The sequence below is a fragment of the Bos grunniens genome, chromosome 28 (assembly GCF_055505025.1).
Source record: "Bos grunniens cultivar Pamir isolate PY7600 chromosome 28, Bosgru_T2T1.0, whole genome shotgun sequence".
NCBI classification, from domain to species: Eukaryota; Metazoa; Chordata; class Mammalia; order Artiodactyla; family Bovidae; genus Bos; species Bos grunniens.
The window spans coordinates 15,959,034-15,972,014 of NC_141192.1; the positions used below are offsets into that span (position 1 = coordinate 15,959,034).

The window sequence follows — 12,981 nt, forward strand, 5'->3', positions numbered from 1 at the left end:
AGTCAACACTGATAAATGAGTCAAATGAGATGAGAACTATAAAGTGTTCAGTGGATTGGATGACCAAATCATAATCAGTGGCTCCTACTACCTGAGTTTCAGAGAAGTGGTAAGAATAATGAAGAGATAAAGAAGTATAGACTACATTTTCAAATATTTCAACTGAAAAGGAAACTAGATAGATAAGGATTTTGGAGAGAGATTTTCTTATTGGGATGGGAGAGAAATTAAGCACATTTATAACAAAGATAGTGAAGACCAGGGAGGGGATAAGATTTGAAGGTAGACTCAAGGGTGAGAAGAAAAGCACAAATGAAGGATGTTAGATATAAAATGAAAGTGGAATAACTAATTCTCAAATATTAGATAGAAACAATGAAATAAAGATATGGATGCAGTTAAGCATGACTACACAACAAGACACTGAAAACACTTCTTGAAAGCCAAAACAGTTGCTCAGTTGAGAAGCTGGGAAGGTATCTCCTGGTAGAGGGATAAGAGACTGGGTAGATGTGAGGATATGAAAAAATTATTAACATAAAATCTAGAGAAAAAGAGAACGCTAAAAGCAAATTAAAGAACTGAAAAGAAGTTTCACCACCTACACTGTTGCTGAGAATATAAATTGGTGCAGCCACTTACACATAATGGGGAACATTACAAAGGTTCCTTAAAAAACTAAGAATAGAGTTGCCATATAATCCTGCAATCCTACTCCTGGGAATATATCTAGGAAAACTCTTACTTAAACACCGTGATGTTCACAGCAGCGCTATTTAGAGTAACTAAGAGTGGCTCAGTCATTCAAGAACTCGCCCGCAATGCAGGAGACCCGCATTCGATCCCTGGGTTGGACGATTCCCTGCAGAAGGGAATGGCTACTCACTCCAGTTTTCTTGCCTAAACAATTTCATGGACAGAGGAGCCTGGCGAGTTACAATCCACGGGGTTGCAAAGAGTTGGACATGAGTGAGCCACTAACAAGATGTGGAAGTAACCTAAATGTCCAGGAAGTAAGTCAGATAGAGGAAAGCAAATATTACATGATGTCACTTATTTGTGGAATTTTAAAAGACGATACAAGTGAACTTACTTACAAAACAGAAATAGATACACAGACATAGAAAATAAGCTTATGGTCACCAACAGGATAAATCAAGAGTTTGGAATTAACTTCTATACACAACTACATAGAAAACAAGCAAACAACAAGGATCTATTGTACAACACAGAGAACAATATCCAGGATGCTGTGATAAACCATAATGGAAAAGAATCTAAAAAAGAATAAATATATATAATAAATAAGTTTTATATATATAATCACTTTGATGTACACCTGAAACTAACACAACATTGTAAATTAATAACTCAATTAAAAAAAGGAAAGAAAAGATATTTCAGGGTGCAACTTAGTTTGGAAAACTGAGTTATTCTGCCTATTTACAAAGAGTATGGTTTTATACAAATTTCTACTCATCACTGGAATCAAGATTGCTGGGTGAAATATCAATAACCTCAGATATGCAGATGATACTACTCTAAAGGCAGAAAGTGAAGAGAAACTCTTAATAAAGAGCCTCTTGATGAGGGTAATAGAGGAGAGTTAAAAAGCTGGCTTGAAACTCAATATTAAACAAACTAAGACCATGGCATCCGGTCCCATCATTTCATGGCAAACAGAAGAAGAAAAAGTGCAAGTAGTGACAGTTTTTCTTTTCTTGAGCTCCAAAATCACTACAGGTGGTGACTGCAGCCATGAAATTAAAAGACACTTGGTAAGGCAAATGGGCTTCGGCGGCTCCTTGGCAGGTGGCAGCAGTGGCCGTATCGCTTCCTCCTGGCCTTGTTAATGTCGGGGCCAGGCCTTGTTAATGACGCCCTAGAGCCCGGCCTTTCCTGGGGTAGGGGTGGGAGGGGACGGGGTGGGGACCAGACATGTCAGACATGTCAGAGGTGACTCGAAGTCTGCTGCAGTGCTGGGGCACCAATTTTAGGAGAGGCAGAAGATCTGAAGAAGCTAGAACCAATCCTAAAGAATATTCTTACATATAATAAAGAACTCCCATTTGATGTTCAGCCTGTCCCTTTAAGAAGAACTTTAGCACCTGGTGCAGAAGAGAATTCGGAATTTGAAGATGAAGAAGAGGGTGGTGCTGGAGCAGGGTCTCCTGATTTCTTTCCTGCCAGAGCTCCCAGTACTTAATTACCAAGGCTGCCATCAGAACCAGGAACGACATTACTACCAGAATTGAGAAAACTGGCCTAAAAGATGCCAGGCAATGCACTGATCCCTATATCACAGTTAGGGTAAAAGACCTGAATGGCACAAATTTAACTCCTGTGCAAGATACTCCTGTGGCTTCAAGAACAGGAGATACATATGCTCATTTTAATGTAGACATTGAGCTCCAGAAGCATGTTGAAAAATTAACCAAAGGTGCAGCTATTTTCTTTTAATTCAAACACTACAAGCCTAAAGAAAGGTTTACCAGCACCGAGTGTTTTGCTTTCATGGAGATGGCTGAAATTAAACCTGGGCCAACTGTAACAGAACTATACAAGAAACCCACTGACTTTAAAAGAAAGAAATTGCAATTATTGTCCAAGAAACCATTTTATCTTCATCTGCATCAAACTTTCCACAAGGAATGATCCTGACATGAGCACCCTGGAACTTCTGTGAATCTCACCACTCCATAGAATCCATCATAGCTCTGTGTAGCATACGAACCCCTCAATAGGCAGGAAGCAAGCCGGACACAGGTTGACAGACCAGAGTGAGTTCATTACAAGCTTTAGCACAGAATTCAAAGTCCAGCATCACTGACGAAACAGACTCCTTTGGATACAGCTTTATTGTAGATCTTGAAACATTTTCACTTTCTTATTAATTGCGCAATTAATAGTCTCTTTTCTAATCTACGACTACTCCCACCCTGCTTCCTGGAACAACACTGTTGTGGGTGGGATGTTCTTGTCTTCGAACGTAATATAGCAGTAAGAATGTGCTAGAATGTCCATTTCTGCTCCAATATGCTCTTTAGCAAACTTGGGGTTGATGTGGGGAGGAGAGCATGAGACTGCGTTAGAGGAAATGGGACCAATTATGCTGCCCAAGGTCAGTTTGGAAGTTTATAGCCTGCTCCTTAGAGACAGCCTCAATTCACCCCGATCTCATGGCTTTCCTGCCTAGAAATCATGTGCCTTGGCCAGTCTCCCACATGGGAGTATTTGCAGGTTGTAGCTGGGATTTTTCCAGATGACCAGATTGTTCTTCTGAAAGTGACCATATTTTTACTCATGTTGATTAGCTTTTTTCCTATATCATATTGTTACTCTTTCTGATAGTGATTCTAGAGTTAATGATGAAAGCATCTCAGAATAATTACAAATTCTTAGTGGAGTTATAATGTCTTCTAAATCATGTAATCTAAAAATAATTTGAGTCAGATGCTAATGAGATATTGCAGGAATAACTGCTATTTTTCTGACAACTGATTATGAAACCTTAAAACCTGCATACCTCTTCTACAGTGATGAGTATGCAAATCTGGAGATATTCTATTTTTTTTAATATAGGTGGATAGTATTGCAATTTATTTCCTATTTAGATATACTGACATTCATCCATATGGTAATATACAAGTCATTAGATTATTATAATATGACTATTTACATTCTTTTGACTTAATAATGGAGCCCAGATAAAACTTTCATAGTACATACACAGTGGATATTTTACACAGAACAAGAAGATTTGGGGTGGATGTTCTGTGGGTCAGACGTGGAGCCCACATGTTTAATATTCATTGTTTTAAATGACCAATGCTAGAATGCACAAAATGCAGTGCCAGTACGTGGCCTATTTTTAAATGAGTGTAACAAGCCTTACCTTGGACAACAGGTATCTCCTCACGGTAAGGAGCAGTGGCTGCATTTTGCTGGAGCAGCCTTGAAGAGATACCCCACGTCCAAGGTAAGAGAAATCCAAGTAAGACGGTAGGTGTTGCGAGAGGGCATCAGAGGGCAGACACACTGAAACCATAATCACAGAAAACTAGTCAATCTAATCACACGGACCACAGCCTTGTCTAACTCAATGAAACTAACCCATGCCCTGTGGGGCCACCCAAGACGGATGGGTCATGGTGGAGAGATCTGACAGAATGTGGTCCCCTGGAGAAGGGAATGGCAAACCACTTCAGTATTCTTGTTTTGAGAACCCCATGAAGAGTACGAAAAGGAAAAATGATAGGATACTGAAAGAGGAACTCCCAAGGTCGGTAGGAGCCCAACATGCTACTGGAGATAAATGGAGAAATAACTCCAGAAAGAATGAAGGGATGGAGCCAAAGCAAAACAATACCCAGCTGTGGATATGACTGGTGATAGAAGCAAGGTCCAATGCTGTAAAGAGCAATATCACATAGGAACCTGGAATGTCAGGTCCATGAATCAAGGCAAATTGGAAGTGGTCAAACGGAGATGGCAAGAGGGAATGTCGACATTCTAGGAATCAGTGAACTAAAATGGACCAGAACAGGTGAATTTAACTCAGATGACCATTATATCTACTACTGTGGGCAGGAATCCCTTAGAAGAAATGGAGTAGCCATCATAGTCAACAAAAGAGTCTGAAATGCAGTACTTGGATGCAATCTCAAAAACAACAGAATGATCTTTGTTCGTTTCCAAGGCAAACCATGCAATATCACGGTAAACCAACTCTATACCCCGACCAGTAAGGCTGAAGAAGCTGAAGTTGAACAGTTCTATGAAGACCTACAAGACCTTCTAGAACTAACACCCAAAAAAGATGTCCTTTTCATTATAGGGGACAGGAATATAAAACTAGGAAGTCAATAAACATCTAGAGTAACAGGCAAATTTGGTCTTGGAGTACAGAATGAAGCAGGGCAAAGGCTAATAGAGTTCTGCCAAGAGAATCCACTGGTCACAGGACACACCCACTTCCAACAACACAAGAGAAGACTCTACACATGGACATCACCAGACGGTCAACACGGAAATCAGGTTGATTATATTCTTTGCAGCCAAAGATGGAAAAGCTCTATACAGTCAGCAAAAGGAAGACCGGGAGTGACTGTGGCTCAGATCATGAACTCCTTATTGCCAAATTCAGACTTAAATTGAAGAAAGTGGGGAAAACCACTAGACCTTTCAGGTATGACCTAAATCAAATCCCTTATGAATATACAGTGGAAGTGAGAAACAGATTTAAGGGACTAGATCTGATAGAGTGCCTGATGAACTATGGACGGAGGTTCGTGACACTGTATACAAGACAGGAATCAAGACGATCCCCAAGAAAAAAAATGCAAAAAAGCAAAATGGCTGTCTGAGGAGGCCTTACAAATAGCTGTGAGAAGAAGAGAAGCGAAAAGCAAAGGAGAAAAGGAAAAATATAAGCATCTGAATGCAGAGTTTCAAAGACTAGTAAGGAGAGATGAGAAAGCCTTCCTCAGCAATCAATGCAAAGAAATAGAGGAAAACAATAGAATGGGAAAGACTGGAGATCTCTTCAAGAAAATGAGAGATACCAAGGGAACATTTCATGCAAAGATGGGCTCGATAGAGGACAGAAATGGTATGGACCTAACAGAAGCAGAAGATATTAAGAAGAGGTGGCAAGAATACACAGAACTGTACAAAAAAGATCTTCATGACACAGATAATCACGATGGTGTGATCATTCACACTCACCTAGAGCCAGACATCCTGGAATGTGAAGTCAAGTGGGCCTTAGAGCATCATTACAAACAAAGCTAGTGGAGGTGATGGAATTCCAGTTGAGCTATTTCAAATCCTGAAAGATGATGGATTCTTTACCACTGACCCACCAGAGAAGCTCCCGTGACAAGCCCAGATAGCATATTAAAAAACAAAGATACCACTTTATCAACAAAGCATGTGAGATGAGTGCAATTGTGCAGTAGTTTGAGCATTCTTTGGTATTGCCTTTCTTTGGGATCAGATCTGATCTGATGCTAATGCTAAATCTAGGGATTTTTCTAAAATGTTCTATAACTTACATTACAAATGATTCCTCAAAACACAGGATTAAAAATACCCAAAATATCACATAAGGAGTGTCACTTAAAATCAATATTTGTGGATATTCAGTTCAGTTCAGTTCAGTCGCTCAGTCATGTCCGACTCTCTGCGACCCCATGAATTGCAGCACGCCAGGCCTCCCTGTCCATCACCAACTCCTGGAGTTCACTCAGACTCACATCCATCGAGTCAGTGATGCCATCCAGCCATCTCATCCTCTGTTGTCCCCTTCTCCTCCTGCCCCCAATCCCTCCCAGCATCAGAGTCTTTTCCAATGAGTCAACTCTTCACATGAAGTGGCCAAAGTACTGGAGTTTCAGCTTTAGCATCATTCCTTCCAAAGAAATCCCAGGGTAATTCTACAACAAGTATAAAGATACTCTCTAATTTTTTTTTTTGGCCAGCTTCATGGCATGCAGGATCTCAGTTGTTCAAGCAGGGATCAAAACCATGTCCCCTTCATTGGAAGCATGGAGTCCTAACCACTGGCCTGCCAGGAAATTTCCACAACTTTTATTCAAGGTCATTGTGCTTTTACTTTTCAATGTGTTCTAATTACACAAAACCTATATTGTTATAAAAAGAATTTCATCCTGAGATATTCCAGCCACAGCCTATCACATTTTTTAGTGTAACGTATGGGGATGAGAAGGAAAACATTCAGACTGCTCATGAGTCAAAGGTGAAAAGTGAAAGTAAAAGTCATTCCATCGTGTCCGACTCTTTGTGACCCCATGGACTACACAATTGGTGGAATTCTCCAGGCCAGAATACTGGAGTGGGCAGCCTTTCCCTTCTCCAAGGGATCTTCCCAACCCAGGGATCGAACCTAGGTCTCCCATACTGCAGGCAGATTCTTTACCAGCTGAGCCACAAGGGAAGCCCAAGAATACTGGAGTGGGTGGCCTATCCCTTCTCCAGCGGATCTTCCCGACCCAGGAATCAAACTGGGGTCTCCTGAACTGCAGGCGGATTCTTTACCAACTGAGCTATCAGAGGGAGAGTCAAAGGTAAAAGAATGCAAATGTGATATAAAATATGTATTTGTCTCCTTTCATCAAATTCTAGCCACTAGCACAATATTTTCTGGTTATATTATCTACCTATAAAAAATGCCTCAGTTCAAAATACAAGTCTGCTACTTACTAACCATGAGACCCTGCACTACTTCTATAAAGAGCCATTAACTCAAAAACTATCAAGGGTCTCCTATTTAACTGTAGGTACATGGTAACAAAGTAGTCAGCCAGTGTTTGCCTGTTCATCTCTTTCTCCCTTTTTCTATATCCAAGCATGTGCATGCATGCATACTCACACACACACACTACGACAGAAGGACATGAGACCTCCAGATCGAGGCAAAAATGGCAGCAAAAGAAATATCTTAGTGCTGCCTTTTTGAGCACCAGTCCTCAGGGGACAGTGCAGTAAGGACAGGATGCTACTAGTGCCAGCGAAGTGCATCAGAGGACAGTAATTCCAAAATTTAGAAACCGATCTACATGCGGCAGCTGTTCCAAAGTGAAAGATTATTCATTACTATAGTATTACAGACAGTCCTTGACTTAGGATGGCTTGGTCTACAATTTTTGGACATTATGATGGTGGGAAAGCTATACTCATGCCTGGTAGTCCAGTGATTAGACTCCACGCTTCAATCTCTGGTCAGGGAACAAAAATCCCACATATGGCCGTGGACAAAAAGAGAAAGAAACTACTATGAATTCTGAATTTTCCCCAGGCTAGCAATGTTGTTCAGTCACTCAGTAATGTCCGACTCTTTGCAACCCCATTAACTGCAGCACACCAGGCTACCCTGCCCATCACCATCTCCCAGAGCTTGCTCCAACTCATGTCCATTGAGTCAGTGATGCCATCCAACCATCTCATCCTCTGTCATCCCCTTCTCTTTCTGCCTTCAGTCTTTCCCAGCATCTGGGTCTTTTCTAATGAGTTGGAACCTTGCATCAGGTGGCCAAAGTTTTGGAGCTTCAGCTTCATCATCAGTCCTTCCAATGAATATTCAGGGCTGGATTTCCTTTAGAATTGACTGGTTTGATCTCCTTGCAGTCCAAGGGACTCTCAAGAGTCTTCTCCAACACCACAGTTCAAAAGCATCAATTCGGCTCTCAGCCTTCTTCATTGTCCAACTGTCACATCCATACACGACTACTGGAAAAACCATAGCTTTGACTAGACGGACCTTTGTCAGCAAAGTAATGTTTCTGCTTTATAATATGCTGTCTAGGTTTGTCATTGCTTTTCTTCCAAGGAACAAGCATCTTTTGATTTCATGGCTGCCGTCACCGTATGCAGGGATTTTGGAGCCCAAGAAAATAAAGTTTGTCACTGTTTCCATTGTTTCCCTATCTATTTGCCATGAAGCGATGGGAGCAGATGCCATGATCTTAGGTTTTTTGAATGTTGAGTTTTTAAGCCAGGGTTTTCACTCTCCTCTTTCACCTTCATCAAGAGGCTCTTTAACTCCTCTTTGTTTTCTGTCATAAGGGTGGTGTCATCTGCATATCTGAGGTTACTGATATTTCTCCTGGAAATCTTGATTCCAGCTTCTGATTCATACAGCCCAGCATTTCTCAGTAAGTTGTATAATAACTCTCTCTAGATGCTGGGCAACTGCAAGTTGAGTGAAGTTTTAGTTACTTACTGCAGTGTTCTGCTTGGACTTAAAAAAATGCATTACAAATGCATATCGTAAACATAATCACAAAAAATGGAAGCAGTGGATGAAAAACGAGAAGCAATAACATACCTAGTAACTCACCTACAAATAGATCTTTCCCGTCAATATAATAGTTGCTTTTACTTAGATTAAAAAACAATATAAAATAAAATGGAGCAATGCCATGAAATTCAGGAGCTATATGGACCACAGAAATCAAGTCTAAAATAATTATCTATTTTATAATTATCTAGCTGATCCTGTTCACAGCACCAGTTGTCTTGCTGTTCACACTGAGCACACTGTTCACTGAACCCAGGGTAGGTGAGGCAGGAGCTAAGAGGCTGGAAGAAGACTCGAGGAGACGCAGGAACTGCTGCTGTGCTTAGTTGCTCAGTAGTGTCCGGCTCTTTGAGATCACATGGACTATAGCCCGCCAGGCTCCTCTGTCCATGGGCATTATTCAGGCATAAATACTGGAGTGGGTTGCCATATCCTCCTCCAGGGGATCTAACCAACCCAGGGATTGAACCCAGCTCTATTACATTGCAGGAGGATTCCACACCATCTGAGCCACCACTGAAGCCCAAGAATACTGGAGTGGGTACCCTATCCCTTCTCCAGGGGATCTTCCCAACCCGGGAATCATACCAGTGTCTCCTGCACTGCAGGCAGATTCTGTACCAGCTGAGCTACCAGGGAAGCCCAGGAACTACAGACACGTTTATTCTCACCTGGCTGGCACAGCAGCCATAACACAGCCTCTCTCCTGGCTGATGCAGCAGCTATAACATAACCATAACATAATTATAACATAGCAAAAACATAGTCCCATATAACATATCTACGATGTAGCTCCAATGTAGCCATGATGCAGCAGCAGCCAGGGCTTTCATGGTGAAGCTCATGTAGGCATATGGCACAAAGCCCCCATGACCAAGCGAGTACCTCGTGATACACATGTGCAGTGTTATAAATGACCTCAGCTGTTACACAGCTGTGCAAAGTCAGTGTTTACAGAATATGGGGCGAGAGGGCGTGAGAGCGTGGGGCAACAGAGCCTGACTGGCACCATCTTGTTAATTTCCCCACAATAATCATATCTAATTAATTATGAAGTATTATTAAATTATTAAATAGTTGAATCACTTGCCCAAGATCACTCAGCTACTTGCTGGCAGAGCATGGAGTAGATTTTCTACTTTGTGAGTTCCCATCAGGCCTTTGACTGTTTCTATCATCCCAGATATTTATAACGTTTTCCATAAGACTATACAAATAATGTCTTCAGCTCTAAATAGCCATAAAAGAGTTAAAGTTCATCATGTTTTTGATACGATATGACATTCATTTAAAAACAATAATTCTTTTCATACCTACTTTAGGACTCCATGGATAATTATCAAAGCATACTAAGGATAAAGGAACTGTGTTATAGGGGTATCTTTACTATTTATAAAGGAATTGTATTGAGGCCCAGAGATGCAATTTATCCAGCTAAAAAAACTCACATAGGCACTAGAATATTTCTGTGAGAGTCAATGAAGCTGTGCATGTGATTCATTTCAGGGCAGCATAGGATTTGCTGAACGGATAAGAATATAGAAATTACCAGCTTGCCTCTGGCAGTAAACTTACTCCAGATGCTCAAGAGAATGATGAGTTCATTTTTTCCTATTCCCATATGAAACTTCTGCTTAACAGTGGTAATCAGTAGAAAAACTAAAAAAGCCACAGGTTTACTTGCCTGCATTACAAGTCTTACACTAATTTGTTAAATACATATTTTGACCACTATTTTAAAGTGAGGATTTTTTGAAAAAGGAAAACTTTTTCAATGTAGAATGATTAACAGTGTTTATAAAATCTTACTTCTTCTCCATACATAAAAATTTTTATGTATGTAATCCAGAAAAACTATTTTTTTAATCCCTAAGGAACTCTATACACAAAATTAGACATTTCAAAAACAAGATTGCTTCTTTAAAACATTATGAAACACTTTTATAATTTGTATTTAAGTGATTTTAGTGTTCTCAGTTTTTAAGAACTTTTTTTAAAGGAAAAAAAATGTAAGAAATGTATCTCAGAAGCAACTGATTAGAGACTGGAAATCAGTGAAAATTTAGACTAGCTTCCAGTAACTACAAGCTAATTAAACAATTACATTGGATTAGGCCAATCCATGTTAAATTACACACTATTATGACTTAAAAGCATTTATCAATATGCAACAAACTGTCAATATAAAAATTTAAACTATCAGAGAAAAATCTAAATGATACATAAATTCAACTAAAAATATATTTAACATTATAGTATTTCTCCATGCCAGAAGATCACATTATAAGATATAACTATTCAATATAATAAAAATCCAGTGTTTAGGAAACTTCAAATCACTATTTTTTAATTCATTTCATGACATGAAAATAAGGGAAATGAATTTACAACTCGAAAAATAACAGAACTTTCAAAATACAATGAAACTTAATATTATTAAATATTTCTTTGATGGCCTTAGTAAAAACAAGCTGAATTTTATAGAAAAAGTAGGAAACAATTTGTGGACTAGTATACTGATTCATGGAAATAAAATAATGAGACAAATCTCACATTTTCATATCAATAGTTCTGATACTTTTATATAAAAATATTTATGTTTGTCTAGAAGAACCACACCTTACATCAAAAGCTACAAACAGATTGAATGTAAAATGGTGGGAAGTGATGTATCATGCAAATATCCAGAAGAGACCTGAAATGGCTATTGTAATGAAAAAACAGACATAAAAATTAATTAGGTAACTCAGATAAGATGGGTAATATAATGAATAGAATGACCACAAACTACTGAAACTGACTCACGAATAAACACGTAATCTTTAAAAACCAATACAACTAGTGAAGTAATTAGTAATCAAAAACTACCCACAAACGAAAAAGATCAGATGACTTCACCACTGAATTCTAACAAATATTTAAAGAAGAATTTTAAAATTCTCCACAGATTCTTCCAAAAAACAGAAAAAAAAGACAAACCCCAATTCATTTTATAGAGCAGTATTACCACGATACCAAACCACAGACAGAAATAAGGTAATTACAGACCAATACGTCTTATGAATATAATGTAAAAATCCTCAGTAAAACATTAGCAAAAACAAATCCAGCAATGTATAAAAATGAATTATATAATATATCCAATGAGATTTAATCCCAGGAATGCAAGATTGGCTTAACATCTCAAAACCAACTAATGTTATATATCATATCAACAGTATAGAAAACAAAACTCATATGCTTATGACAACAAACGCAGAAAAGACACCTGGCAAATCTAACACTCTTTCAAGTTTAACAGATTCAACAAACTAGTAATAGACAGGAACTTCTTGAATATGATAAAGAACATTTAAGAAAAATACACAGTAAACATCACTGTGAATGACAGGATACTTGGCCCTCAGACAAGGAACAACACAAGGATGTTTACTCTCATCACTTCAACATTATACTAGATCCCTGCTTATTTAGCTTATATGCAGAGTGCCTCATTTGAAATCCCAGGCTGGATGAAGCACAAGCTGGAATCAAGATTGCTGGGAGAAACAGCAACAATCTCAGATACGCAGATGATACCACTTTAATGACAGAAAGTGAAGAGGAACTAACAAGCCTCTTGATGAAGGAGAAAGAAAAGAGTAAAAAAGCTGGCTTAAAACTCAACATTCAAAAAACAAAGATCATGGCATCTGGTCCTATCACTTCATGGCAAACAGATGGGGAAAATGTGGAAACAGTGTCAGATTTCATTTTCTTGAGCTCCAAAATCAGTACGGATGGTGACTGCAGCCACAAAATTAAAAGATGCTTGCACCTCGGAAGAATAACTATGACAAACCTAGACAGTGTATGAAAAAGTAGAGACATCACTTTGTCAACAAAGGTCTGTACAGTCAAAGCTATGGTTTTTCCAATAGTCATGTATGGATGTGAGAGCTGGACCATGAAGAAGGCTGAGTGTCGAAGAACTGACGCTTTCAAACTGTGGTGCTGGAGAAGACCCCTCAGGGTCCCTTGGACAGCAAGGAGATCAATCCAGTCACTCCTATAGGAAATCAATCCTGAATATTCATTGGAAAGACTGACATTGAAGCTGAAGCTTCAATACTTTGGCCACCTGATGTGAACAGCTGACTAATTGGAAAAGACCCTGATGC

The 12,981-nt window shown here is 39.2% G+C and overlaps 1 protein-coding gene and 1 pseudogene across 12 annotated transcripts in view; one reads left to right on the forward strand and one right to left on the reverse strand.

Moving 5' to 3' along the window:
* Nucleotides 1-12,981, reverse strand: part of ADK (adenosine kinase) — a 549,097-nt gene that overhangs the window by 323,168 nt on the left and 212,948 nt on the right. The window lies entirely within an intron of this gene.
* On the forward strand, nt 1,853-2,741 carry LOC147342889 (axin interactor, dorsalization-associated protein pseudogene; annotated as a pseudogene).